Here is an 18,899-nt window from a genome sequence, read left to right on the forward strand (position 1 = left end):
ACCGACTTCTTGTCTGTCGTCTGCTCATTACGAGGCTCTTTGTTTTGGACGTCTCCTTATGCTCAAATAAAATAACCGAACTTATAGTTTTGATTTCCAGTTCAGTTCACGAGCTTTGTTTATAAGGAACTGAGAGGAATAAAGAATATAGTTTTTTCACTTTGAACTTCATCATCACCACATGAGTCGCTTTTAAATTTGACATTAGATGGCAGCACATTACTATAAAGTGCAGTGTGGGAAAAATTCACTTTTTACGATCTTCATCTGCTTGTGTGGAGGTCCTTTGTTTTGGATGTCTCCTTGGGTCTTGAAAAGAATTACTGAACTGGAAGTTTGATCTTTCAGGTCAGTTTATAAGCTTTATTTATAAGGAGCGTACCTGAATGAAGAATTTAGTTTTTTATACCTGAGCTTCGCCATCACCACATAAGGCACTTCTAATTTTGAAAGTAGGTAGCAGCACCAACAATATTTTTAAAAATGAATTTCTTAAAGTATTCTAGAGTATTAAATATTAATTTTAATTCCCTTAAAATTGTTAGTGCCTTTGTGAATTAGCTGCAAATGCCACAAGGCAAAAAAAAAAACTGCTATTGGCGGACGGCGTAACATTTCGAGTCACCCGGTATATACGGGTTTTGTCATTGCGTAACGCAGTGACAAAACTGTTCATGTGAACATAATAATGATTCATAATCAGGATTTCAAGCCCATCGGAAAATATAAATAAGGGCCCATTCAAGTATTACGTAAGCAGATTTACAGCCATTTTTGACCCCCCTCCCACACCTTGTCAGCAACCGTCAGTAAAACAATGATCCCTCTTTCCCCCCCCCCTTCCCCGTCAGCAGCTTAGAATATTTCATATCTTCAAAAAGGGGTGGTTGATGACGTAAGCAACCTTCAAACCCCCCCCCCTCTTATCATCAAAAGTCAGCAAATCCGAAACCCCCTTCCTCCCCTCGATGCTGACGTAATACTTGAATGACCTTTAATCAGATTTTCAAATAAGAAAATTATCAATTTGTTGACTTCAATTTCGATACGGTGAAAATCTGATATTTCGTTGGATGACAAGCTACCTTCAAGTGGCTTTTTGGTTCATAATGTGGCCACTCTCTCGCAGGCGAACGGAAGCAACGTGCGAGTTGGCTTAAACACAGGGCAATATTTCACATAATAGTCTGTACTATATTTAATATACAAGGCGCATAGGTAACGGGGCATACGGCATTTTAATGGCGAACCATTGGTCCTAGAAGCATACTTCCGGCTATATTTCCGTAATCGGGTTTCGTGCCAACTTGGCGAAATCTCTGTAAGAAGTTTGGCGAGTTTCATATTACCCATAATTCCTCAAGAATTATAGCTATGGTAACCCTAATAAGACGTGGAGCCATGATATTCCCTAAATTATTAATTTCTGATCATGCCACACACTGAAACTAACTTTAATTGTTATATATAATTACCTTTCATCAATTTTATGATAAATAATCTTTTATTGAAGTGATGAATTTAAACTAAAGGTAATATGGGCGTTTTAATCTGGCTATATATTCTTCCACCGGGGCGCCATGTTTGTTTTTTTGTTGCCATATGGAATTCGGACGCCCTTGACCCCCTGTGCGGCTTTGACGAATCAAATACTTGAATTTCGCTGTATTTGATGGTATTTATAACCACGACAGCGATTGGCCAGACTGTGACGTCACTTGATTATTATGAATAACATTAATTTATTACATAATAATATTAATTATTATTTAATGAAATAAATATTCTAAAAAAACAGTATAAAGGTCATTATACTAATTATAAAGATTATTTTCTCCTTTCGTCTGATTTTATCCTTATTTGATTACAGATCTCTTGGTGCTGTTGGAACAAAGTCAATAGTTACCCAGGGCGACCGAGCGTAGCGAGGGAGCTGCCCCCCACGACCCCCACGCCCGAAGGGCGGGTCGCCGCGGGGGCCTACAGGGGTTTTCTACAGGTATCATGGTCATATTATCAAGAATGACCATGAATGACCATCTTGCTTGAACCAATCAAGCAAGAAAATCTACCAACAAGTAACGCGGCGCGCTTCGCTTGCGCCGCGGATATATCCGCTTCCCGCTCGCTACGCTCGGTCGCCCTGGGTAACTATTGACTTTGTTCCAACAGCACCAAGAGATCTGTAATTCAGTAAGGATAAAACCCGACGAAAGGAATGTACCGATAGTCCAATGAAGTAATTAATAACTATAATGACTTATAATTACTGACTATAAATATAACATAGGTTATATACATCAAAATAATAATTATTATAATAATATTACTTAGTTTTATTATATTAATTTGTATTTCTTATTATTGTAGTATAAATTATTAATTACAATTGTTAATAATAACATTTATAATAAATATGAATTATTATTAATTATCTGACATAATAAATCACTTTCAATTCATTAGTTCTCATTTAATTGTAAAATCGACCTTTTCTGAATTTTCGTGAAGTCACAAGATGCTATGACGTCACATAAAGCTGTTCTAAACACAGCTACCACATACAAGCAAGTATCACACGTTGGCGAGAAAAAAAATTCGCCAAGTTGGCAAGAAACCCGATTACGGAAATATAGCCATACTTCCAGTTGGAAAAAGCACCAGAATAATGTGTAGTACTCAGATATTTGATTCATGTTGCCAGGGGTTATATAGTTATTAAAATAAAAAATATTAACTTTTTATGTGGATACCCTGTGTCCCAAAACCCAATTGGAAAGTTGTTTCCCGGTCTCCAACAAAAAAATTAATCGTTTCTAAGTGCAATATTCAATGAGATATTCGAAGAAAGTTGCAAAAAAAAAAAATCATTAAATGCGAAGCCATTTTACCCGCATTTATTGCTGGTTTTTTTTCCCAAATTTCCTCAATTTTTCGAATTCGCATATCTCGGTGAATATTGCACTTGGAAACGTGAAATTATTTTAGTTGCCATCGGAAAAGACAGAGCAACAACTTCTTAATTGAGTTCTTTGGCACACGGGGATGGTATAAAAAGTTGTTTTTATTTATTTTATAACTATACAACCCCTTACAACATGAATGACGTATCTGAGTTGGACACGTGATTTAGATTCTTTTTCTACTAGTTGGGTATGTCTCTAAGACTAACAGCTCGCAAGTAGTGCCATACGCCCTGTTACCCATGCAGTCTGCATATACACGTAAAAAAATAGTTTCAGACGAAATACAGTCGACTCTTGTTTTAACAAATACCGTTATAACTAGGGTGACCATACGTCCCGTATTTCCCGGGACAGTCCCGGTATTTTCTGTTTTTTTGGCTGTCCCGACTTTTTAGCAAAAGTGTCCCGGTTTTTCCCGTATTTTGCACGAAGCCTACTTGAATTTTTATTCTTTATTAAAGTCAAAGATTGAAATTATTTTCAACTTATAAATTATATTATGATAACTACAACCATAAATGAGTATATGAATCTCCCACATTTGTCTTAATGAAATTTTTTTTTCGTGGAATTCATTTTAATCCACTGCAATTAGCAGTAATGCTGAATTTCCCGCCATTGTGATTCCTCCATTATTTCAACAATATGTGGCGACTTTGTACGGTTTTGGCGTCATTTTTGGCGATAATTGGCGATGTCCCGTATTTTCCCGTATTTGGAATCCCAATGTCCCGTATTTCTCTCGAGGAAATATGGTCAGCCTAGTTATAACGGAAAAAATATCGTTTTAACGTAAACTTTTCTAATCCCCCCCCGGATAAGTTTACATAGGAATAATATAAAAATCTGAAATTTAACGAAATTTCTTTATTACTCCGGTCTCTTCGAGTTCATTATAATGGGGTTAACTGAGAGGAAAATAGATATTAGGAAAAAAGGTTTCTTGAGAAATTGGATCAAAAGCAACTGGTCGCCCGACATGGGGCTCGCACCCACTACCCTGAGATTAAGAGTCTCATGCTCTACCGACTTACCCAGCCGGGCTGTCGTGTCGACGAGAGGAAAATAAATATTAGGAAAAATTTTCTTGAGAAATTGAATAAAAAAGAACTGGTCGCCCGACGAAGGGCTCGAACCCACGACCCTGAGATTAAGAGTCTCATGCTCTACCGACTGAGCTAGCCGGGCTGTCCTGTTGATGAGAGGAAAATGAATATTAGGAAAATTTTTCTTGAGAAATTGGATCAAAAGGAACTGGTCGCCCGACGTGGGGCTCGAACCCACGACCCTGAGAGTAAGAGTCTCATACTCTACCGACTGAGCTAGCCGGGCTGTCCTGTTGATGAGAGGAAAATAAATATTAGGAAAATTTTTCTTGAGAAATTGAATCAAAAAGGACTGGTCGCCCGACGTGGGGCTCGAACCCACGACCCTGAGATTAAGAGTCTCATGCTCTACCGACTGAGCTAGCCGGGCTGTCCTGTTGAAGAGAGGAAAATGAATATTAGGAAAAATATTCTTGAGAAATTGGATCATAAGGAACTGGTCGCCCGACGTGGGTGTCGAACCCACGACCCTGAGATTAAGAGTCTCATGCTCTACCGACTGAGCTAGCCGGGCTGTCGTGTCAACGAGAGGGAAATAAATATTAGGAAAAATTTTCTACAGAAATTGAATCAAAAGGGACTGGTCGCCCGACGTGGTGCTCAAACCTACGATCCTGAGATTAAGAGTCTCATGCTCTACCGACTGAGCTAGCCGGGCTGTCGTGTCGACGAGAGAGAAATAAATATTAGGAAAAATTTTCTACAGAAATTGAATCAAAATAAACTGGTCGCCCGACGTGGGGCTCGAACCCACGACCCTGAGATTAAGAGTCTCATGCTCTACCGACTGAGCTAGCCGGGCTGTCGTGTCGACGAGAGGAAAATAAATAGTAGGAAAAATTTTATTGAGAAATTGGATCAAATGGAACTGGTCGCCCGACGTGGGGCTCGAGCAAACGACCCTGAGATTAAGGGTCTCATGCTCTACCGACTGAGCTAGCCGGGCTGCCCTGTTGATGAGAGGAAAATAAATATTAGGAAAAATATGCTTGAGAAATTGGATCAAAAGGGACTGGTCGCCCGACGTGGGTGTCGAACCTACGACCCTGAGTTTAAGAGTCTCATGCTCTACCGACTGAGCTAGCCGGGCTGTCGTGTCGACGAGAGGAAAATAAATAGTAGGAAAAATTTTATTGAGAAATTGGATCAAATGGAACTGGTCGCCCGACGTGGGGCTCGAACAAACGACCCTGAGATTAAGAGTCTCATGCTCTACCGACTGAGCTAGCCGGGCTGTCCTGTCGACGAGAGGAAAATAAATATTAGGAAAAATTTTCTACAGAAATTGAATCAAAAGGAACTGGTCGCCCGACGTGGGGCTCGAACCCACGACCCTGAGATTAAATGTCTCATGCTCTACCGACTGAGCTAGCCGGGCTGTCCTGTCGACGAGAGGGAAATAAATATTAGGAAAAATTTTCTACAGAAATTATATCAAAAGGGACTGGTCGCCCGACGTGGTGCACGAACCTACAACCCTGAGATTAAGAGTCTCATGCTCTACCGACTGAGCTAGCCGGGCTGTCGTGTCGCCGAGAGGGAAATAAATATTAGGAAAAATTTTCTACAGAAATTGAATCAAAAGGGACTGGTCGTCCGACGTGGGGCTCGAACCCACGACCCTGAGATTAAGAGTCTCATGCTCTACCGACTGAGCTAGCCGAGTTGCCCTGTTGATGAGAGGAAAATAAATATTAGGAAAAATATGCTTGAGAAATTGGATCAAAAGGGACTGGTCGCCCGACGTGGGTGTCGAACCTGCGACCCTGAGTTTAAGAGTCTCATGCTCTACCGACTGAGGTAGCCGGGCTGTCCTGTCGACGAGAGGAAAATAAATATTAGGAAAAATTTTCTTGAGAAATTGGATCAAAAGGAACTGGTCGAACGACGTGGGGCTCGAACCCACGACCCTGAGATTAAATGTCTCATGCTCTACCGACTGAGCTAGCAGGGCTGTCCTGTCGACGAGAGGGAAATAAATATTAGGAAAAATTTTCTACAGAAATTATATCAAAAGGAACTGGTCGCCCGACGTGGTGCACGAACCTACAACCCTGAGATTAAGAGTCTCATGCTCTACCGACTGAGCTAGCCGGGCTGTCGTGTCGACGAGAGGAAAATAAATAGTAGGAAAAATTTTATTGAGAAATTGGATCAAATGGAACTGGTCGCCCGACGTGGGGCTCGAACAAACGACCCTGAGATTAAGGGTCTCATGCTCTACCGACTGAGCTAGCCGGGCTGTCGTGTCGACGAGAGGGAAATAAATATTAGGAAAAATTTTCTTGAGAAATTGGATCAAAAGGAACTGGTCGCCCGACGTGGGGCTCGAACCCACGACCCTGAGATTAAGAATCTCATGCTCTACCGACTTACCCAGCCGGGCTGTCGTGTCGACGAGAGGGAAATAAATATCAGGAAAAATTTTGCACAGAAATTGAATCAAAAGGGACTGGTCGCCCGACGTGGGGCTCGAACCAACGACCCTGAGATTAAATGTCTCATGCTTTACCGACTGAGCTAGCCGGGCTGTCGTGTCGACGAGAGGGAAATAAATATTAGGAAAAATTTTATACAGAAATTGAATCAAAAGGAACTGGTCGCCCGACGTGGGGCTCGAACCCACGACCCTGAGATTAAGAGTCTCATGCTCTACCGACTGAGGTAGCCGGGCTGCCGTGTTGATGAGAGGAAAATAAATATTAGGAAAAATATGCTTGGGAAATTGGATCAAAAGGGACTGGTCGCCCGACGTGGGTGTCGAACCTACGACCCTGAGATTAAGAGTCTCATGCTCTACCGACTGAGGTAGCCGGGCTGTCCTGTCGACGAGAGGAAAATAAATATTAGGAAAAATTTTCTTGAGTAATTGGATCAAAAGGAACTGGTCGCCCGACGTGGGGCTCGAACCCACGACCCTGAGATTAAATGTCTCCTGCTCTACCGACTGAGCTAGCCGGGCTGTCATGTCGACGAGAGGGAAATAAATATTAGGAAAAATTTTATACAGAAATTGAATCAAAAGGAACTGGTCGCCCGACGTGGGGCTCGAACCTACGACCCTGAGATTAAGAGTCTCATGCTCTACCGACTGAGGTAGCCGGGCTGTCGTGTCGACGAGAGGAAAATAAATAGTAGGAAAAATTTTCTTGAGAAATTGGATCAAATGGAACTGGTCGCCCGACGTGGGGCTCGAACAAACGACCCTGAGATTAAATGTCTCATGCTCTACCGACTGAGCTAGCCGGGCTGTCCTGTCGACGAGAGGGAAATAAATATTAGGAAAAATTTTCTACAGAAATTATATCAAAAGGAACTGGTCGCCCGACGTGGTGCACGAACCTACAACCCTGAGATTAAGAGTCTCATGCTCTACCGACTGAGCTAGCCGGGCTGTCGTGTCGACGAGAGGAAAATAAATAGTAGGAAAAATTTTATTGAGAAATTGGATCAAATGGAACTGGTCGCCCGACGTGGGGCTCGAACAAACGACCCTGAGATTAAGGGTCTCATGCTCTACCGACTGAGCTAGCCGGGCTGCCCTGTTGATGAGAGGAAAATAAATATTAGGAAAAATATGCTTGAGAAATTGGATCAAAAGGGACTGGTCGCCCGACGTGTGTGTCGAACCTACGACCCTGAGTTTAAGAGTCTCATGCTCTACCGACTGAGGTAGCCGGGCTGTCCTGTCGACGAGAGGAAAATAAATATTAGGAAAAATTTTCTTGAGAAATTGGATCAAAAGGAACTGGTCGCCCGACGTGGGGCGCGAACCCACGACCCTGAGATTAAATGTCTCATGCTCTACCGACTGAGCTAGCCGGGCTGTCGTGTCGACGAGAGGGAAATAAATATTAGGAAAAATTTTCTTGAGAAATTGGATCAAAAGGAACTGGTCGCCCGACGTGGGGCTCGAACCCACGACCCTGAGATTAAGAATCTCATGCTCTACCGACTTACCCAGCCGGGCTGTCGTGTCGACGAGATGGAAATAAATATCAGGAAAAATTTTGCACAGAAATTGAATCAAAAGGGACTGGTCGCCCGACGTGGGGCTCGAACCAACGACCCTGAGATTAAGAGTCTCATGCTTTACCGACTGAGCTAGCCGGGCTGTCGTGTCGACGAGAGGGAAATAAATATTAGGAAAAATTTTATACAGAAATTGAATCAAAAGGAACTGGTCGCCCGACGTGGGGCTCGAACCTACGACCCTGAGATTAAGAGTCTCATGCTCTACCGACTGAGGTAGCCGGGCTGTCGTGTCGACGAGAGGAAAATAAATAGTAGGAAAAATTTTATTGAGAAATTGGATCAAATGGAACTGGTCGCCCGACGTGGGGCTCGAACAAACGACCCTGAGATTAAGAGTCTCATGCTCTACCGACTGAGGTAGCCGGGCTGTCCTGTCGACGAGAGGAAAATAAATATTAGGAAAAATTTTCTTGAGTAATTGGATCAAAAGGAACTGGTCGCCCGACGTGGGGCTCGAACCCACGACCCTGAGATTAAATGTCTCCTGCTCTACCGACTGAGCTAGCCGGGCTGTCATGTCGACGAGAGGGAAATAAATATTAGGAAAAATTTTATACAGAAATTGAATCAAAAGGAACTGGTCGCCCGACGTGGGGCTCGAACCTACGACCCTGAGATTAAGAGTCTCATGCTCTACCGACTGAGGTAGCCGGGCTGTCGTGTCGACGAGAGGAAAATAAATAGTAGGAAAAATTTTATTGAGAAATTGGATCAAATGGAACTGGTCGCCCGACGTGGGGCTCGAACAAACGACCCTGAGATTAAGAGTCTCATGCTCTACCGACTGAGATAGCCGGGCTGCCCTGTTGATGAGAGGAAAATAAATATTAGGAAAAATATGCTTGAGAAATCGGATCAAAAGGGACTGGTCGCCCGACGTGGGTGTCGAACCTACGACCCTGAGTTTAAGAGTCTCATGCTCTACCGACTGAGGTAGCCGGGCTGTCCTGTCGACGAGAGGAAAATAAATATTAGGAAAAATATGCTTGAGAAATTGGATCAAAAGGGACTGGTCGCCCGACGTGGGTGTCGAACCTACGACCCTGAGTTTAAGAGTCTCATGCTCTACCGACTGAGGTAGCCGGGCTGTCCTGTCGACGAGAGGAAAATAAATATTAGGAAAAATTTTCTTGAGAAATTGGATCAAAAGGAACTGGTCGCCCGACGTGGGGCGCGAACCCACGACCCTGAGATTAAATGTCTCATACTCTACCGACTGAGCTAGCCGGGCTGTCGTGTCGACGAGAGGGAAATAAATATTAGGAAAAATTTTATACAGAAATTGAATCAAAAGGAACTGGTCGCCCGACGTGGGTGTCGAACCCACGACCCTGAGATTAAGAGTCTCATGCTCTACCGACTTACCCAGCCGGGCTGTCGTGTCGACGAGAGGGAAATAAATATCAGGAAAAATTTTGCACAGAAATTGGATCAAAAGGAACTGGTCGCCCGACGTGGGGCGCGAACCCACGACCCTGAGATTAAATGTCTCACGCTCTACCGACTGAGGTAGCCGGGCTGTCCTGTCGACGAGAGGAAAATAAATATTAGGAAAAATTTTCTTGAGAAATTGGATCAAAAGGAACTGGTCGCCCGACGTGGGGCGCGAACCCACGACCCTGAGATTAAGAGTCTCATGCTCTACCGACTGAGATAGCCGGGCTGTCCCGTCGACGAGAGGGAAATAAATATTAGGAAAAATTTTCTACAGAAATTATATCAAAAGGGACTGGTCGCCCGACGTGGGTGTCAAACCTACGACCCTGAGATTAAGAGTCTCATGCTCTACCGACTGAGCCAGCCGGGCTGTCCTGTCGACGAGAGGAAAATAAATATTAGGAAAAATTTTCTTGAGAAATTGGATTAAAAGGAACTGGTCGCCCGACGTGGGGCTCGAACCCACGACCCTGAGATTAAGAATCTCATGCTCTACCGACTTACCCAGCCGGGCTGTCGTGTCGACGAGAGGGAAATAAATATCAGGAAAAATTTTGCACAGAAATTGAATCAAAAGGGACTGGTCGCCCGACGTGGGGCTCGAACCCACGACCCTGAGATTAAATGTCTCATGCTTTACCGACTGAGCTAGACGGGCTGTCGTGTCGACGAGAGGGAAATAAATATTAGGAAAAATTTTATACAGAAATTGAATCAAAAGGAACTGGTCGCCCGACGTGGGGCTCGAACCCACGACCCTGAGATTAAGAGTCTCATGCTCTACCGACTTACCCAGCCGGGCTGTCGTGTCGACGAGAGGGAAATAAATATCAGGAAAAATTTTGCACAGAAATTGAATCAAAAGGGACTGGTCGCCCGACGTGGGTGTCGAACCTACGACCCTGAGTTTAAGAGTCTCACGCTCTACCGACTGAGGTAGCCGGGCTGTCCTGTCGACGAGAGGAAAATAAATATTAGGAAAAATTTTCTTGAGAAATTGGATCAAAAGGAACTGGTCGCACGACGTGGGGCGCGAACCCACGACCCTGAGATTAAATGTCTCATGCTCTACCGACTGAGCTAGCCGGGGTGTCCCGTCGACGAGAGGGAAATAAATATTAGGAAAAATTTTCTACAGAAATTATATCAAAAGGGACTGGTCGCCCGACGTGGGACTCGAACCTACGACCCTGAGATTAAGAGTCTCATGCTCTACCGACTGAGCCAGCCGGGCTGTCCTGTCGACGAGAGGAAAATAAATATTAGGAAAAATTTTATTGAGAAATTGGATCAAATGGAACTGGTCGCCCGACGTGGGGCTCGAACCCACGACCCTGAGATTAAGAATCTCATGCTCTACCGACTTACCCAGCCGGGCTGTCCTGTCGACGAGAGGAAAATAAATATTAGGAAAAATTTTCTACAGAAATTGAATCAAAAGGGACTGGTCGCCCGACGTGGGGCTCGAACCCACGACCCTGAGATTAAATGTCTCATGCTCTACCGACTGAGCTAGACGGGCTGTCGTGTCGACGAGAGGGAAATAAATATTAGGAAATATTTTATACAGAAATTGAATCAAAAGGAACTGGTCGCCCGACGTGGGGCTCGAACCCACGACCCTGAGATTAAGAGTCTCATGCTCTACCGACTGAGCTAGCCGGGCTGTCGTGTCGACGAGAGGAAAATAAATATTAGGAAAAATTTTCTTGAGAAATTGGATCAAAAGGGACTGGTCGCCCGACGTGGGTGTCGAACCCACGACCCTGAGTTTAAGAGTCTCATGCTCTACCGACTGAGGTAGCCGGGCTGTCCTGTCGACGAGAGGAAAATAAATATCAGGAAAAATTTTCTTGAGAAATTGGATCAAAAGGAACTGGTCGCCCGACGTGGGGCGCGAACCCACGACCCTGAGATTAAATGTCTCATGCTCTACCGACTGAGCTAGCCGGGCTGTCGTGTCGACGAGAGGGAAATAAATATTAGGAAAAATTTTATACAGAAATTGAATCAAAAGGAACTGGTCGCCCGACGTGGGACTCGAACCCACGACCCTGAGATTAAGAGTCTCATGCTCTACCGACTGAGGTAGCCGGGCTGTCGTGTCGACGAGAGGAAAATAAATAGTAGGAAAAATTTTATTGAGAAATTGGATCAAATGGAACTGGTCGCCCGACGTGGGGCTCGAACAAACGACCCTGAGATTAAGAGTCTCATGCTCTACCGACTGAGGTAGCCGGGCTGTCCTGTCGACGAGAGGAAAATAAATATTAGGAAAAATTTTCTACAGAAATTATATCAAAAGGGACTGGTCGTCCGACGTGGTGCATGAACCTACAACCCTGAGATTAAGAGTCTCATGCTCTACCGACTGAGCTAGCCGGGCTGTCGTGTCGACGAGAGGAAAATAAATATTAGGAAAAATTTTCTTGAGAAATCGGATCAAAAGGAACTGGTCGCCCGACGTGGGGCTCGAACCCACGACCCTGAGATTAAGAATCTCATGCTCTACCGACTTACCCAGCCGGGCTGTCGTGTCGACGAGAGGGAAATAAATATCAGGAAAAATTTTCTACAGAAATTGAATCAAAAGGGACTGGTCGCCCGACGTGGGGCTCGAACCCACGACCCTGAGATTAAGAGTCTCATGCTCTACCGACTGAGCTAGCCGGGCTGTCGTGTCGACGAGAGGGAAATAAATATTAGGAAAAATTTTATACAGAAATTGAATCAAAAGGAACTGGTCGCCCGACGTGGGGCTCGAACCCACGACCCTGAGATTAAGAGTCTCATGCTCTACCGACTGAGCTAGCCGGGATGCCCTGTTGATGAGAGGAAAATAAATATTAGGAAAAATATGCTTGAGAAATTGGATCAAAAGGGACTGCTAGCCCGACGTGGGTGTCGAACCTACGACCCTGAGATTAAGAGTCTCATGCTCTACCGACTGAGGTAGCCGGGCTGTCCTGTCGACGAGAGGAAAATAAATATTAGGAAAAATTTTCTTGAGAAATTGGATCAAAAGGAACTGGTCGCCCGACGTGGGGCTCGAACCCACGACCCTGAGATTAAATGTCTCATGCTCTACCGACTGAGCTAGCCGGGCTGTTCTGTCGACGAGAGGGAAATAAATATTAGGAAAAATTTTCTACAGAAATTATATCAAAAGGGACTGGTCGCCCGACGTGGTGCACGAACCTACAACCCTGAGATTAAGAGTCTCATGCTCTACCGACTGAGCTAGACGGGCTGTCGTGTCGACGAGAGGGAAATAAATTTTAGGAAAAATTTTATACAGAAATTGAATCAAAAGGAACTGGTCGCCCGACGTGGGGCTCGAACCTACGACCCTGAGATTAAGAGTCTCATGCTCTACCGACTGAGGTAGCCGGGCTGTCCTGTCGACGAGAGGAAAATAAATATTAGGAAAAATTTTCTTGAGAAATTGGATCAAAAGGAACTGGTCGCCCGACGTGGGGCTCGAACCCACGACCCTGAGATTAAGAATCTCATGCTCTACCGACTTACCCAGCCGGGCTGTCGGGTCGACGAGAGGGAAATAAATATTAGGAAAAATTTTCTATAGAAATTGAATCAAAAGGGACTGGTCGCCCGACGTGGGGCTCGAACCCACGACCCTGAGATTAAGAGTCTCATGCTCTACCGACTGAGGTAGCCGGGCTGTCCTGTCGACGAGAGGAAAATAAATATTAGGAAAAATTTTCTTGAGTAATTGGATCAAAAGGAACTGGTCGCCCGGCGTGGGGCTCGAACCCACGACCCTGAGATTAAGAGTCTCATGCTCTACCGACTGAGCTAGCCGGGCTGTCGTGTCGACGTGAGGAAAATAAATATTAGGAAAAATTTTCTTGAGAAATTGGATCAAAAGGAACTGGTCGCCCGACGTGGGGCTCGAACCCACGACCCTGAGATTAAATGTCTCATGCTCTACCGACTGAGCTAGCCGGGCTGTTCTGTCGACGAGAGGGAAATAAATATTAGGAAAAATTTTCTACAGAAATTATATCAAAAGGGACTGGTCGCCCGACGTGGTGCACGAACCTACAACCCTGAGATTAAGAGTCTCATGCTCTACCGACTGAGCTAGACGGGCTGTCGTGTCGACGAGAGGGAAATAAATATTAGGAAAAATTTTATACAGAAATTGAATCAAAAGGAACTGGTCGCCCGACGTGGAGCTCGAACCCACGACCCTGAGATTAAGAGTCTCATGCTCTACCGACTGAGCTAGCCGGGCTGCCCTGTTGATGAGAGGAAAATAAATATTAGGAAAAATATGCTTGAGAAATTGGATCAAAAGGGACTGGTCGCCCGACGTGGAGCTCGAACCCACGACCCTGAGATTAAGAGTCTCATGCTCTACCGACTGAGCTAGACGGGCTGTCGTGTCGACGAGAGGGAAATAAATATTAGGAAAAATTTTATACAGAAATTGAATCAAAAGGAACTGGTCGCCCGACGTGGAGCTCGAACCCACGACCCTGAGATTAAATGTCTCATGCTCTACCGACTGAGCTAGCCGGGCTGTCCTGTCGACGAGAGGGAAATAAATATTAGGAAAAATTTTCTACAGAAATTATATCAAAAGGGACTGGTCGCCCGACGTGGTGCACGAACCTACAACCCTTAGATTAAGAGTCTCATGCTCTACCGACTGAGCTAGCCGGGCTGTCGTGTCGACGAGAGGAAAATAAATATTAGGAAAAATTTTATACAGAAATTGAATCAAAAGGAACTGGTCGCCCGACGTGGGGCTCGAACCCACGACCCTGAGATTAAGAATCTCATGCTCTACCGACTTACCCAGCCGGGCTGTCGGGTCGACGAGAGGGAAATAAATATTAGGAAAAATTTTCTACAGAAATTGAATCAAAAGGGACTGGTCGCCCGACGTGGGGCTCGAACCCACGACCCTGAGATTAAGAGTCTCATGCTCTACCGACTGAGGTAGCCGGGCTGTCCTGTCGACGAGAGGAAAATAAATATTAGGAAAAATTTTCTTGAGTAATTGGATCAAAAGGAACTGGTCGCCCGGCGTGGGGCTCGAACCCACGACCCTGAGATTAAGAGTCTCATGCTCTACCGACTGAGCTAGCCGGGCTGTCGTGTCGACGTGAGGAAAATAAATATTAGGAAAAATTTTCTTGAGAAATTGGATCAAAAGGAACTGGTCGCCCGACGTGGGGCTCGAACTCACGACCCTGAGATTAAGAATCTCATGCTCTACCGACTTACCCAGCCGGGCTGTCGTGTCGACGAGAGGGAAATAAATATCAGGAAAAATTTTCTACAGAAATTGAATCAAAAGGGACTGGTCGCCCGACGTGGGGCTCGAACCCACGACCCTGAGATTAAGAGTCTCATGCTCTACCGACTGAGCTAGCCGGGCTGTCGTGTCGACGAGAGGGAAATAAATTTTAGGAAAAATTTTATACAGAAATTGAATCAAAAGGAACTGGTCGCCCGACGTGGGGCTCGAACCCACGACCCTGAGATTAAGAATCTCATGCTCTACCGACTTACCCAGCCGGGCTGTCGTGTCGACGAGAGGGAAATAAATATTAGGAAAAATTTTCTACAGAAATTGAATCAAAAGGGACTGGTCGCCCGACGTGGGGCTCGAACCCACGACCCTGAGATTAAGAGTCTCATGCTCTACCGACTGAGGTAGCCGGGCTGTCCTGTCGACGAGAGGAAAATAAATATTAGGAAAAATTTTCTTGAGTAATTGGATCAAAAGGAACTGGTCGCCCGACGTGGGGCTCGAACCCACGACCCTGAGATTAAGAGTCTCATGCTCTACCGACTGAGCTAGCCGGGCTGTCGTGTCGACGTGAGGAAAATAAATATTAGGAAAAATTTTCTTGAGAAATTGGATCAAAAGGAACTGGTCGCCCGACGTGGGGCTCGAACTCACGACCCTGAGATTAAGAATCTCATGCTCTACCGACTTACCCAGCCGGGCTGTCGTGTCGACGAGAGGGAAATAAATATCAGGAAAAATTTTATACAGAAATTGAATCAAAAGGAACTGGTCGCCCGACGTGGGGCTTGAACCCACGACCCTGAGATTAAGAGTCTCATGCTCTACCGACTGAGCTAGCCGGGCTGCCCTGTTGATGAGAGGAAAATAAATATTAGGAAAAATATGCTTGAGAAATTGGATCAAAAGGGACTGCTCGCCCGACGTGGGGCGCGAACCCACGACCCTGAGATTAAATGTCTCATGCTCTACCGACTGAGCTAGCCGGGCTGTTCCGTCGACGAGAGGGAAATAAATATTAGGAAAAATTTTCTACAGAAATTATATCAAAAGGGACTGGTCGCCCGACGTGGTGCACGAACCTACAACCCTGAGATTAAGAGTCTCATGCTCTACCGACTGAGCTAGCCGAGCTGTCGTGTCGACGAGAGGAAAATAAATATTAGGAAAAATTTTCTTGAGAAATTGGATCAAAAGGAACTGGTCGCCCGACGTGGGGCTCGAACCCACGACCCTGAGATTAAGAGTCTCATGCTCTACCGACTGAGCTAGCCGGGCTGTCGTGTCGACGAGAGGGAAATAAATTTTAGGAAAAATTTTATACAGAAATTGAATCAAAAGGAACTGGTCGCCCGACGTGGGGCTCGAACCTACGACCCTGAGATTAAGAGTGTCATGCTCTACCGACTGAGGTAGCCGGGCTGTCCTGTCGACGAGAGGAAAATAAATATTAGGAAAAATTTTCTTGAGAAATTGGATCAGAAGGAACTGGTCGGCCGACGTGGGGCTCGAACCCACGACCCTGAGATTAAGAATCTCATGCTCTACCGACTTACCCAGCCGGGCTGTCGTGTCGACGAGAGGGAAATAAATATTAGGAAAAATTTTCTACAGAAATTGAATCAAAAGGGACTGGTCGCCCGACGTGGGGCTCGAACCCACGACCCTGAGATTAAGAGTCTCATGCTCTACCGACCGAGGTAGCCGGGCTGTCCTGTCGACGAGAGGAAAATAAATATTAGGAAAAATTTTCTTGAGTAATTGGATCAAAAGGAACTGGTCGCCCGACGTGGGGCTCGAACCCACGACCCTGAGATTAAATGTCTCATGCTCTACCGACTGAGCTAGCCGGGCTGTCCTGTCGACGAGAGGGAAATAAATATTAGGAAAAATTTTCTACAGAAATTATATCAAAAGGGACTGGTCGCCCGACGTGGTGCATAAACCTACAACCCTGAGATTAAGAGTCTCATGCTCTACCGACTGAGCTAGACGGGCTGTCGTGTCGACGAGAGGGAAATAAATTTTAGGAAAAATTTTATACAGAAATTGAATCAAAAGGAACTGGTCGCCCGACGTGGGGCTCGAACCTACGACCCTGAGATTAAGAGTCTCATGCTCTACCGACTGAGGTAGCCGGGCTGTTGTGTCGACGAGAGGGAAATAAATATCAGGAAAAATTTTCTACAGAAATTGAATCAAAAGGGACTGGTCGCCCGACGTGGGGCTCGAACCCACGACCCTGAGATTAAGAGTCTCATGCTCTACCGACTGAGCTAGCCGGGCTGCCCTGTTGATGAGAGGAAAATAAATATTAGGAAAAATATGCTTGAGAAATTGGATCAAAAGGGACTGGTCGCCCGACGTGGGTGTCGAACCTACGACCCTGAGATTAAGAGTCTCATGCTCTACCGACTGAGGTAGCCGGGCTGTCGTGTCGACGAGAGGGAAATAAATATTAGGAAAAATATGCTTGAGAAATTGGATCAAAAGGAACTGGTCGCCCGACGTGGGGCTCGAACCCACGACCCTGAGATTAAATGTCTCATGCTCTACCGACTGAGCTAGCCGGGCTGTTCTGTCGACGAGAGGAAAATAAATATTAGGAAAAATTTTCTACAGAAATTATATCAAAAGGGACTGGTCGCCCGACGTGGTGCACGAACCTACAACCCTGAGATTAAGAGTCTCATGCTCTACCGACTGAGCTAGACGGGCTGTCGTGTCGACGAGAGGGAAATAAATATTAGGAAAAATATGCTTGAGAAATTGGATCAAAAGGAACTGGTCGCCCGACGTGGGGCTCGAACCCACGACCCTGAGATTAAATGTCTCATGCTCTACCGACTGAGCTAGCCGGGCTGTTCTGTCGACGAGAGGAAAATAAATATTAGGAAAAATTTTCTACAGAAATTATATCAAAAGGGACTGGTCGCCCGACGTGGTGCACGAACCTACAACCCTGAGATTAAGAGTCTCATGCTCTACCGACTGAGCTAGACGGGCTGTCGTGTCGACGAGAGGGAAATAAATATTAGGAAAAATTTTATACAGAAATTGAATCAAAAGGAACTGGTCGCCCGACGTGGGGCTCGAACCCACGACCCTGAGATTAAGAGTCTCATGCTCTACCGACTGAGCTAGCCGGGATGCCCTGTTGATGAGAGGAAAATAAATATTAGGAAAAATATGCTTGAGAAATTGGATCAAAAGGGACTGGTCGCCCGACGTGGGTGTCGAACCTACGACCCTGAGTTTAAGAGTCTCATGCTCTACCGACTGAGGTAGCCGGGCTGTCCTGTCGACGAGAGGAAAATAAATATTAGGAAAAATTTTCTTGAGAAATTGGATCAAAAGGAACTGGTCGCCCGACGTGGGGCTCGAACCCACGACCCTGAGATTAAGAGTCTCATGCTCTACCGACTGAGCTAGCCGGGCTGTCGTGTCGACGAGAGGGAAATAAATATTAGGAAAAATTTTATACAGAAATTGAATCAAAAGGAACTGGTCGCCCGACGTGGGGCTCAAACCTACGACCCTGAGATTAAGAGTCTCATGCTCTACCGACTGAGGTAGCCGGGCTGTCGTGTCGACGAGAGGAAAATAAATAGTAGGAAAAATTTTATTGAGAAATTGGATCAAATGGAACTGGTCGCCCGACGTGGGGCTCGAACAAACGACCCTGAGATTAAGAGTCTCATGCTCTACCGACTGAGGTAGCCGGGCTGTCCTGTCGACGAGAGGAAAATAAATATTAGGAAAAATTTTCTACAGAAATTATATCAAAAGGGACTGGTCGTCCGACGTGGTGCATGAACCTACAACCCTGAGATTAAGAGTCTCATGCTCTACCGACTGAGCTAGCCGGGCTGTCGTGTCGACGAGAGGAAAATAAATATTAGGAAAAATTTTCTTGAGAAATCGGATCAAAAGGAACTGGTCGCCCGACGTGGGGCTCGAACCCACGACCCTGAGATTAAGAATCTCATGCTCTACCGACTTACCCAGCCGGGCTGTCGTGTCGACGAGAGGGAAATAAATATCAGGAAAAATTTTCTACAGAAATTGAAT

General features: G+C 45.3%; 1 protein-coding gene and 94 non-coding genes across 95 annotated transcripts in view; 1 reads left to right on the top strand and 94 right to left on the bottom strand.

Annotated features, from left to right (window-relative positions):
• Positions 1–18,899, top strand: part of LOC149074704 (protein eva-1 homolog C-like) — a 63,084-nt gene that overhangs the window by 32,055 nt on the left and 12,130 nt on the right. The window lies entirely within an intron of this gene.
• On the bottom strand, positions 4,082–4,154 carry TRNAK-CUU (transfer RNA lysine (anticodon CUU)). The gene has a single exon. It is a non-coding gene; the product is annotated as a tRNA-Lys (tRNA).
• TRNAK-CUU (transfer RNA lysine (anticodon CUU)) lies at positions 4,226–4,298 on the bottom strand. The gene has a single exon. It is a non-coding gene; the product is annotated as a tRNA-Lys (tRNA).
• TRNAK-CUU (transfer RNA lysine (anticodon CUU)) lies at positions 4,370–4,442 on the bottom strand. The gene has a single exon. It is a non-coding gene; the product is annotated as a tRNA-Lys (tRNA).
• On the bottom strand, positions 4,514–4,586 carry TRNAK-CUU (transfer RNA lysine (anticodon CUU)). The gene has a single exon. It is a non-coding gene; the product is annotated as a tRNA-Lys (tRNA).
• TRNAK-CUU (transfer RNA lysine (anticodon CUU)) lies at positions 4,658–4,730 on the bottom strand. The gene has a single exon. It is a non-coding gene; the product is annotated as a tRNA-Lys (tRNA).
• On the bottom strand, positions 4,802–4,874 carry TRNAK-CUU (transfer RNA lysine (anticodon CUU)). Its single transcript has one exon. It is a non-coding gene; the product is annotated as a tRNA-Lys (tRNA).
• On the bottom strand, positions 4,946–5,018 carry TRNAK-CUU (transfer RNA lysine (anticodon CUU)). The gene has a single exon. It is a non-coding gene; the product is annotated as a tRNA-Lys (tRNA).
• TRNAK-CUU (transfer RNA lysine (anticodon CUU)) lies at positions 5,090–5,162 on the bottom strand. The gene has a single exon. It is a non-coding gene; the product is annotated as a tRNA-Lys (tRNA).
• On the bottom strand, positions 5,234–5,306 carry TRNAK-CUU (transfer RNA lysine (anticodon CUU)). Its single transcript has one exon. It is a non-coding gene; the product is annotated as a tRNA-Lys (tRNA).
• On the bottom strand, positions 5,378–5,450 carry TRNAK-UUU (transfer RNA lysine (anticodon UUU)). Its single transcript has one exon. It is a non-coding gene; the product is annotated as a tRNA-Lys (tRNA).
• On the bottom strand, positions 5,522–5,594 carry TRNAK-CUU (transfer RNA lysine (anticodon CUU)). Its single transcript has one exon. It is a non-coding gene; the product is annotated as a tRNA-Lys (tRNA).
• On the bottom strand, positions 5,666–5,738 carry TRNAK-CUU (transfer RNA lysine (anticodon CUU)). Its single transcript has one exon. It is a non-coding gene; the product is annotated as a tRNA-Lys (tRNA).
• TRNAK-CUU (transfer RNA lysine (anticodon CUU)) lies at positions 6,098–6,170 on the bottom strand. The gene has a single exon. It is a non-coding gene; the product is annotated as a tRNA-Lys (tRNA).
• TRNAK-CUU (transfer RNA lysine (anticodon CUU)) lies at positions 6,242–6,314 on the bottom strand. Its single transcript has one exon. It is a non-coding gene; the product is annotated as a tRNA-Lys (tRNA).
• TRNAK-CUU (transfer RNA lysine (anticodon CUU)) lies at positions 6,386–6,458 on the bottom strand. The gene has a single exon. It is a non-coding gene; the product is annotated as a tRNA-Lys (tRNA).
• Positions 6,674–6,746, bottom strand: TRNAK-CUU (transfer RNA lysine (anticodon CUU)). Its single transcript has one exon. It is a non-coding gene; the product is annotated as a tRNA-Lys (tRNA).
• On the bottom strand, positions 6,818–6,890 carry TRNAK-CUU (transfer RNA lysine (anticodon CUU)). Its single transcript has one exon. It is a non-coding gene; the product is annotated as a tRNA-Lys (tRNA).
• Positions 6,962–7,034, bottom strand: TRNAK-UUU (transfer RNA lysine (anticodon UUU)). The gene has a single exon. It is a non-coding gene; the product is annotated as a tRNA-Lys (tRNA).
• TRNAK-CUU (transfer RNA lysine (anticodon CUU)) lies at positions 7,106–7,178 on the bottom strand. Its single transcript has one exon. It is a non-coding gene; the product is annotated as a tRNA-Lys (tRNA).
• TRNAK-CUU (transfer RNA lysine (anticodon CUU)) lies at positions 7,394–7,466 on the bottom strand. The gene has a single exon. It is a non-coding gene; the product is annotated as a tRNA-Lys (tRNA).
• TRNAK-CUU (transfer RNA lysine (anticodon CUU)) lies at positions 7,538–7,610 on the bottom strand. Its single transcript has one exon. It is a non-coding gene; the product is annotated as a tRNA-Lys (tRNA).
• On the bottom strand, positions 7,826–7,898 carry TRNAK-UUU (transfer RNA lysine (anticodon UUU)). Its single transcript has one exon. It is a non-coding gene; the product is annotated as a tRNA-Lys (tRNA).
• Positions 7,970–8,042, bottom strand: TRNAK-CUU (transfer RNA lysine (anticodon CUU)). Its single transcript has one exon. It is a non-coding gene; the product is annotated as a tRNA-Lys (tRNA).
• Positions 8,114–8,186, bottom strand: TRNAK-CUU (transfer RNA lysine (anticodon CUU)). The gene has a single exon. It is a non-coding gene; the product is annotated as a tRNA-Lys (tRNA).
• On the bottom strand, positions 8,258–8,330 carry TRNAK-CUU (transfer RNA lysine (anticodon CUU)). Its single transcript has one exon. It is a non-coding gene; the product is annotated as a tRNA-Lys (tRNA).
• Positions 8,402–8,474, bottom strand: TRNAK-CUU (transfer RNA lysine (anticodon CUU)). Its single transcript has one exon. It is a non-coding gene; the product is annotated as a tRNA-Lys (tRNA).
• TRNAK-UUU (transfer RNA lysine (anticodon UUU)) lies at positions 8,546–8,618 on the bottom strand. The gene has a single exon. It is a non-coding gene; the product is annotated as a tRNA-Lys (tRNA).
• TRNAK-CUU (transfer RNA lysine (anticodon CUU)) lies at positions 8,690–8,762 on the bottom strand. The gene has a single exon. It is a non-coding gene; the product is annotated as a tRNA-Lys (tRNA).
• TRNAK-CUU (transfer RNA lysine (anticodon CUU)) lies at positions 8,834–8,906 on the bottom strand. The gene has a single exon. It is a non-coding gene; the product is annotated as a tRNA-Lys (tRNA).
• On the bottom strand, positions 8,978–9,050 carry TRNAK-CUU (transfer RNA lysine (anticodon CUU)). Its single transcript has one exon. It is a non-coding gene; the product is annotated as a tRNA-Lys (tRNA).
• Positions 9,122–9,194, bottom strand: TRNAK-CUU (transfer RNA lysine (anticodon CUU)). The gene has a single exon. It is a non-coding gene; the product is annotated as a tRNA-Lys (tRNA).
• On the bottom strand, positions 9,266–9,338 carry TRNAK-UUU (transfer RNA lysine (anticodon UUU)). The gene has a single exon. It is a non-coding gene; the product is annotated as a tRNA-Lys (tRNA).
• Positions 9,410–9,482, bottom strand: TRNAK-CUU (transfer RNA lysine (anticodon CUU)). Its single transcript has one exon. It is a non-coding gene; the product is annotated as a tRNA-Lys (tRNA).
• TRNAK-CUU (transfer RNA lysine (anticodon CUU)) lies at positions 9,698–9,770 on the bottom strand. Its single transcript has one exon. It is a non-coding gene; the product is annotated as a tRNA-Lys (tRNA).
• Positions 9,842–9,914, bottom strand: TRNAK-CUU (transfer RNA lysine (anticodon CUU)). The gene has a single exon. It is a non-coding gene; the product is annotated as a tRNA-Lys (tRNA).
• Positions 9,986–10,058, bottom strand: TRNAK-CUU (transfer RNA lysine (anticodon CUU)). The gene has a single exon. It is a non-coding gene; the product is annotated as a tRNA-Lys (tRNA).
• On the bottom strand, positions 10,130–10,202 carry TRNAK-UUU (transfer RNA lysine (anticodon UUU)). Its single transcript has one exon. It is a non-coding gene; the product is annotated as a tRNA-Lys (tRNA).
• On the bottom strand, positions 10,274–10,346 carry TRNAK-CUU (transfer RNA lysine (anticodon CUU)). The gene has a single exon. It is a non-coding gene; the product is annotated as a tRNA-Lys (tRNA).
• On the bottom strand, positions 10,418–10,490 carry TRNAK-CUU (transfer RNA lysine (anticodon CUU)). The gene has a single exon. It is a non-coding gene; the product is annotated as a tRNA-Lys (tRNA).
• On the bottom strand, positions 10,706–10,778 carry TRNAK-CUU (transfer RNA lysine (anticodon CUU)). The gene has a single exon. It is a non-coding gene; the product is annotated as a tRNA-Lys (tRNA).
• Positions 10,850–10,922, bottom strand: TRNAK-CUU (transfer RNA lysine (anticodon CUU)). Its single transcript has one exon. It is a non-coding gene; the product is annotated as a tRNA-Lys (tRNA).
• Positions 10,994–11,066, bottom strand: TRNAK-UUU (transfer RNA lysine (anticodon UUU)). Its single transcript has one exon. It is a non-coding gene; the product is annotated as a tRNA-Lys (tRNA).
• Positions 11,138–11,210, bottom strand: TRNAK-CUU (transfer RNA lysine (anticodon CUU)). Its single transcript has one exon. It is a non-coding gene; the product is annotated as a tRNA-Lys (tRNA).
• On the bottom strand, positions 11,282–11,354 carry TRNAK-CUU (transfer RNA lysine (anticodon CUU)). Its single transcript has one exon. It is a non-coding gene; the product is annotated as a tRNA-Lys (tRNA).
• TRNAK-UUU (transfer RNA lysine (anticodon UUU)) lies at positions 11,426–11,498 on the bottom strand. Its single transcript has one exon. It is a non-coding gene; the product is annotated as a tRNA-Lys (tRNA).
• TRNAK-CUU (transfer RNA lysine (anticodon CUU)) lies at positions 11,570–11,642 on the bottom strand. Its single transcript has one exon. It is a non-coding gene; the product is annotated as a tRNA-Lys (tRNA).
• Positions 11,714–11,786, bottom strand: TRNAK-CUU (transfer RNA lysine (anticodon CUU)). Its single transcript has one exon. It is a non-coding gene; the product is annotated as a tRNA-Lys (tRNA).
• Positions 11,858–11,930, bottom strand: TRNAK-CUU (transfer RNA lysine (anticodon CUU)). The gene has a single exon. It is a non-coding gene; the product is annotated as a tRNA-Lys (tRNA).
• TRNAK-CUU (transfer RNA lysine (anticodon CUU)) lies at positions 12,002–12,074 on the bottom strand. Its single transcript has one exon. It is a non-coding gene; the product is annotated as a tRNA-Lys (tRNA).
• TRNAK-CUU (transfer RNA lysine (anticodon CUU)) lies at positions 12,146–12,218 on the bottom strand. Its single transcript has one exon. It is a non-coding gene; the product is annotated as a tRNA-Lys (tRNA).
• TRNAK-CUU (transfer RNA lysine (anticodon CUU)) lies at positions 12,290–12,362 on the bottom strand. The gene has a single exon. It is a non-coding gene; the product is annotated as a tRNA-Lys (tRNA).
• Positions 12,434–12,506, bottom strand: TRNAK-CUU (transfer RNA lysine (anticodon CUU)). Its single transcript has one exon. It is a non-coding gene; the product is annotated as a tRNA-Lys (tRNA).
• On the bottom strand, positions 12,578–12,650 carry TRNAK-UUU (transfer RNA lysine (anticodon UUU)). Its single transcript has one exon. It is a non-coding gene; the product is annotated as a tRNA-Lys (tRNA).
• On the bottom strand, positions 12,722–12,794 carry TRNAK-CUU (transfer RNA lysine (anticodon CUU)). Its single transcript has one exon. It is a non-coding gene; the product is annotated as a tRNA-Lys (tRNA).
• Positions 12,866–12,938, bottom strand: TRNAK-CUU (transfer RNA lysine (anticodon CUU)). Its single transcript has one exon. It is a non-coding gene; the product is annotated as a tRNA-Lys (tRNA).
• On the bottom strand, positions 13,010–13,082 carry TRNAK-CUU (transfer RNA lysine (anticodon CUU)). Its single transcript has one exon. It is a non-coding gene; the product is annotated as a tRNA-Lys (tRNA).
• On the bottom strand, positions 13,154–13,226 carry TRNAK-CUU (transfer RNA lysine (anticodon CUU)). Its single transcript has one exon. It is a non-coding gene; the product is annotated as a tRNA-Lys (tRNA).
• On the bottom strand, positions 13,298–13,370 carry TRNAK-CUU (transfer RNA lysine (anticodon CUU)). Its single transcript has one exon. It is a non-coding gene; the product is annotated as a tRNA-Lys (tRNA).
• TRNAK-UUU (transfer RNA lysine (anticodon UUU)) lies at positions 13,442–13,514 on the bottom strand. Its single transcript has one exon. It is a non-coding gene; the product is annotated as a tRNA-Lys (tRNA).
• TRNAK-CUU (transfer RNA lysine (anticodon CUU)) lies at positions 13,586–13,658 on the bottom strand. The gene has a single exon. It is a non-coding gene; the product is annotated as a tRNA-Lys (tRNA).
• TRNAK-CUU (transfer RNA lysine (anticodon CUU)) lies at positions 13,730–13,802 on the bottom strand. The gene has a single exon. It is a non-coding gene; the product is annotated as a tRNA-Lys (tRNA).
• On the bottom strand, positions 13,874–13,946 carry TRNAK-CUU (transfer RNA lysine (anticodon CUU)). Its single transcript has one exon. It is a non-coding gene; the product is annotated as a tRNA-Lys (tRNA).
• On the bottom strand, positions 14,018–14,090 carry TRNAK-UUU (transfer RNA lysine (anticodon UUU)). Its single transcript has one exon. It is a non-coding gene; the product is annotated as a tRNA-Lys (tRNA).
• TRNAK-CUU (transfer RNA lysine (anticodon CUU)) lies at positions 14,306–14,378 on the bottom strand. Its single transcript has one exon. It is a non-coding gene; the product is annotated as a tRNA-Lys (tRNA).
• Positions 14,450–14,522, bottom strand: TRNAK-CUU (transfer RNA lysine (anticodon CUU)). Its single transcript has one exon. It is a non-coding gene; the product is annotated as a tRNA-Lys (tRNA).
• Positions 14,594–14,666, bottom strand: TRNAK-CUU (transfer RNA lysine (anticodon CUU)). Its single transcript has one exon. It is a non-coding gene; the product is annotated as a tRNA-Lys (tRNA).
• TRNAK-CUU (transfer RNA lysine (anticodon CUU)) lies at positions 14,738–14,810 on the bottom strand. The gene has a single exon. It is a non-coding gene; the product is annotated as a tRNA-Lys (tRNA).
• On the bottom strand, positions 14,882–14,954 carry TRNAK-CUU (transfer RNA lysine (anticodon CUU)). The gene has a single exon. It is a non-coding gene; the product is annotated as a tRNA-Lys (tRNA).
• TRNAK-CUU (transfer RNA lysine (anticodon CUU)) lies at positions 15,026–15,098 on the bottom strand. The gene has a single exon. It is a non-coding gene; the product is annotated as a tRNA-Lys (tRNA).
• TRNAK-CUU (transfer RNA lysine (anticodon CUU)) lies at positions 15,170–15,242 on the bottom strand. Its single transcript has one exon. It is a non-coding gene; the product is annotated as a tRNA-Lys (tRNA).
• On the bottom strand, positions 15,314–15,386 carry TRNAK-CUU (transfer RNA lysine (anticodon CUU)). Its single transcript has one exon. It is a non-coding gene; the product is annotated as a tRNA-Lys (tRNA).
• TRNAK-CUU (transfer RNA lysine (anticodon CUU)) lies at positions 15,458–15,530 on the bottom strand. Its single transcript has one exon. It is a non-coding gene; the product is annotated as a tRNA-Lys (tRNA).
• On the bottom strand, positions 15,602–15,674 carry TRNAK-CUU (transfer RNA lysine (anticodon CUU)). The gene has a single exon. It is a non-coding gene; the product is annotated as a tRNA-Lys (tRNA).
• Positions 15,746–15,818, bottom strand: TRNAK-UUU (transfer RNA lysine (anticodon UUU)). The gene has a single exon. It is a non-coding gene; the product is annotated as a tRNA-Lys (tRNA).
• TRNAK-CUU (transfer RNA lysine (anticodon CUU)) lies at positions 15,890–15,962 on the bottom strand. Its single transcript has one exon. It is a non-coding gene; the product is annotated as a tRNA-Lys (tRNA).
• Positions 16,034–16,106, bottom strand: TRNAK-CUU (transfer RNA lysine (anticodon CUU)). The gene has a single exon. It is a non-coding gene; the product is annotated as a tRNA-Lys (tRNA).
• TRNAK-CUU (transfer RNA lysine (anticodon CUU)) lies at positions 16,178–16,250 on the bottom strand. The gene has a single exon. It is a non-coding gene; the product is annotated as a tRNA-Lys (tRNA).
• Positions 16,322–16,394, bottom strand: TRNAK-CUU (transfer RNA lysine (anticodon CUU)). Its single transcript has one exon. It is a non-coding gene; the product is annotated as a tRNA-Lys (tRNA).
• On the bottom strand, positions 16,466–16,538 carry TRNAK-CUU (transfer RNA lysine (anticodon CUU)). The gene has a single exon. It is a non-coding gene; the product is annotated as a tRNA-Lys (tRNA).
• On the bottom strand, positions 16,610–16,682 carry TRNAK-UUU (transfer RNA lysine (anticodon UUU)). Its single transcript has one exon. It is a non-coding gene; the product is annotated as a tRNA-Lys (tRNA).
• TRNAK-CUU (transfer RNA lysine (anticodon CUU)) lies at positions 16,898–16,970 on the bottom strand. Its single transcript has one exon. It is a non-coding gene; the product is annotated as a tRNA-Lys (tRNA).
• TRNAK-CUU (transfer RNA lysine (anticodon CUU)) lies at positions 17,042–17,114 on the bottom strand. The gene has a single exon. It is a non-coding gene; the product is annotated as a tRNA-Lys (tRNA).
• On the bottom strand, positions 17,186–17,258 carry TRNAK-CUU (transfer RNA lysine (anticodon CUU)). Its single transcript has one exon. It is a non-coding gene; the product is annotated as a tRNA-Lys (tRNA).
• TRNAK-UUU (transfer RNA lysine (anticodon UUU)) lies at positions 17,330–17,402 on the bottom strand. The gene has a single exon. It is a non-coding gene; the product is annotated as a tRNA-Lys (tRNA).
• TRNAK-CUU (transfer RNA lysine (anticodon CUU)) lies at positions 17,474–17,546 on the bottom strand. Its single transcript has one exon. It is a non-coding gene; the product is annotated as a tRNA-Lys (tRNA).
• TRNAK-UUU (transfer RNA lysine (anticodon UUU)) lies at positions 17,618–17,690 on the bottom strand. Its single transcript has one exon. It is a non-coding gene; the product is annotated as a tRNA-Lys (tRNA).
• TRNAK-CUU (transfer RNA lysine (anticodon CUU)) lies at positions 17,762–17,834 on the bottom strand. The gene has a single exon. It is a non-coding gene; the product is annotated as a tRNA-Lys (tRNA).
• On the bottom strand, positions 17,906–17,978 carry TRNAK-CUU (transfer RNA lysine (anticodon CUU)). Its single transcript has one exon. It is a non-coding gene; the product is annotated as a tRNA-Lys (tRNA).
• Positions 18,050–18,122, bottom strand: TRNAK-CUU (transfer RNA lysine (anticodon CUU)). Its single transcript has one exon. It is a non-coding gene; the product is annotated as a tRNA-Lys (tRNA).
• Positions 18,194–18,266, bottom strand: TRNAK-CUU (transfer RNA lysine (anticodon CUU)). The gene has a single exon. It is a non-coding gene; the product is annotated as a tRNA-Lys (tRNA).
• Positions 18,338–18,410, bottom strand: TRNAK-CUU (transfer RNA lysine (anticodon CUU)). Its single transcript has one exon. It is a non-coding gene; the product is annotated as a tRNA-Lys (tRNA).
• On the bottom strand, positions 18,482–18,554 carry TRNAK-CUU (transfer RNA lysine (anticodon CUU)). Its single transcript has one exon. It is a non-coding gene; the product is annotated as a tRNA-Lys (tRNA).
• TRNAK-CUU (transfer RNA lysine (anticodon CUU)) lies at positions 18,626–18,698 on the bottom strand. The gene has a single exon. It is a non-coding gene; the product is annotated as a tRNA-Lys (tRNA).
• TRNAK-CUU (transfer RNA lysine (anticodon CUU)) lies at positions 18,770–18,842 on the bottom strand. The gene has a single exon. It is a non-coding gene; the product is annotated as a tRNA-Lys (tRNA).

Source organism: Pholcus phalangioides, unplaced genomic scaffold (assembly GCF_987345545.1).
Source record: "Pholcus phalangioides strain wild (caught in Gottingen) unplaced genomic scaffold, Ppha-v1.0 ptg000016l_1, whole genome shotgun sequence".
NCBI classification, from domain to species: domain Eukaryota; kingdom Metazoa; phylum Arthropoda; class Arachnida; order Araneae; family Pholcidae; genus Pholcus; species Pholcus phalangioides.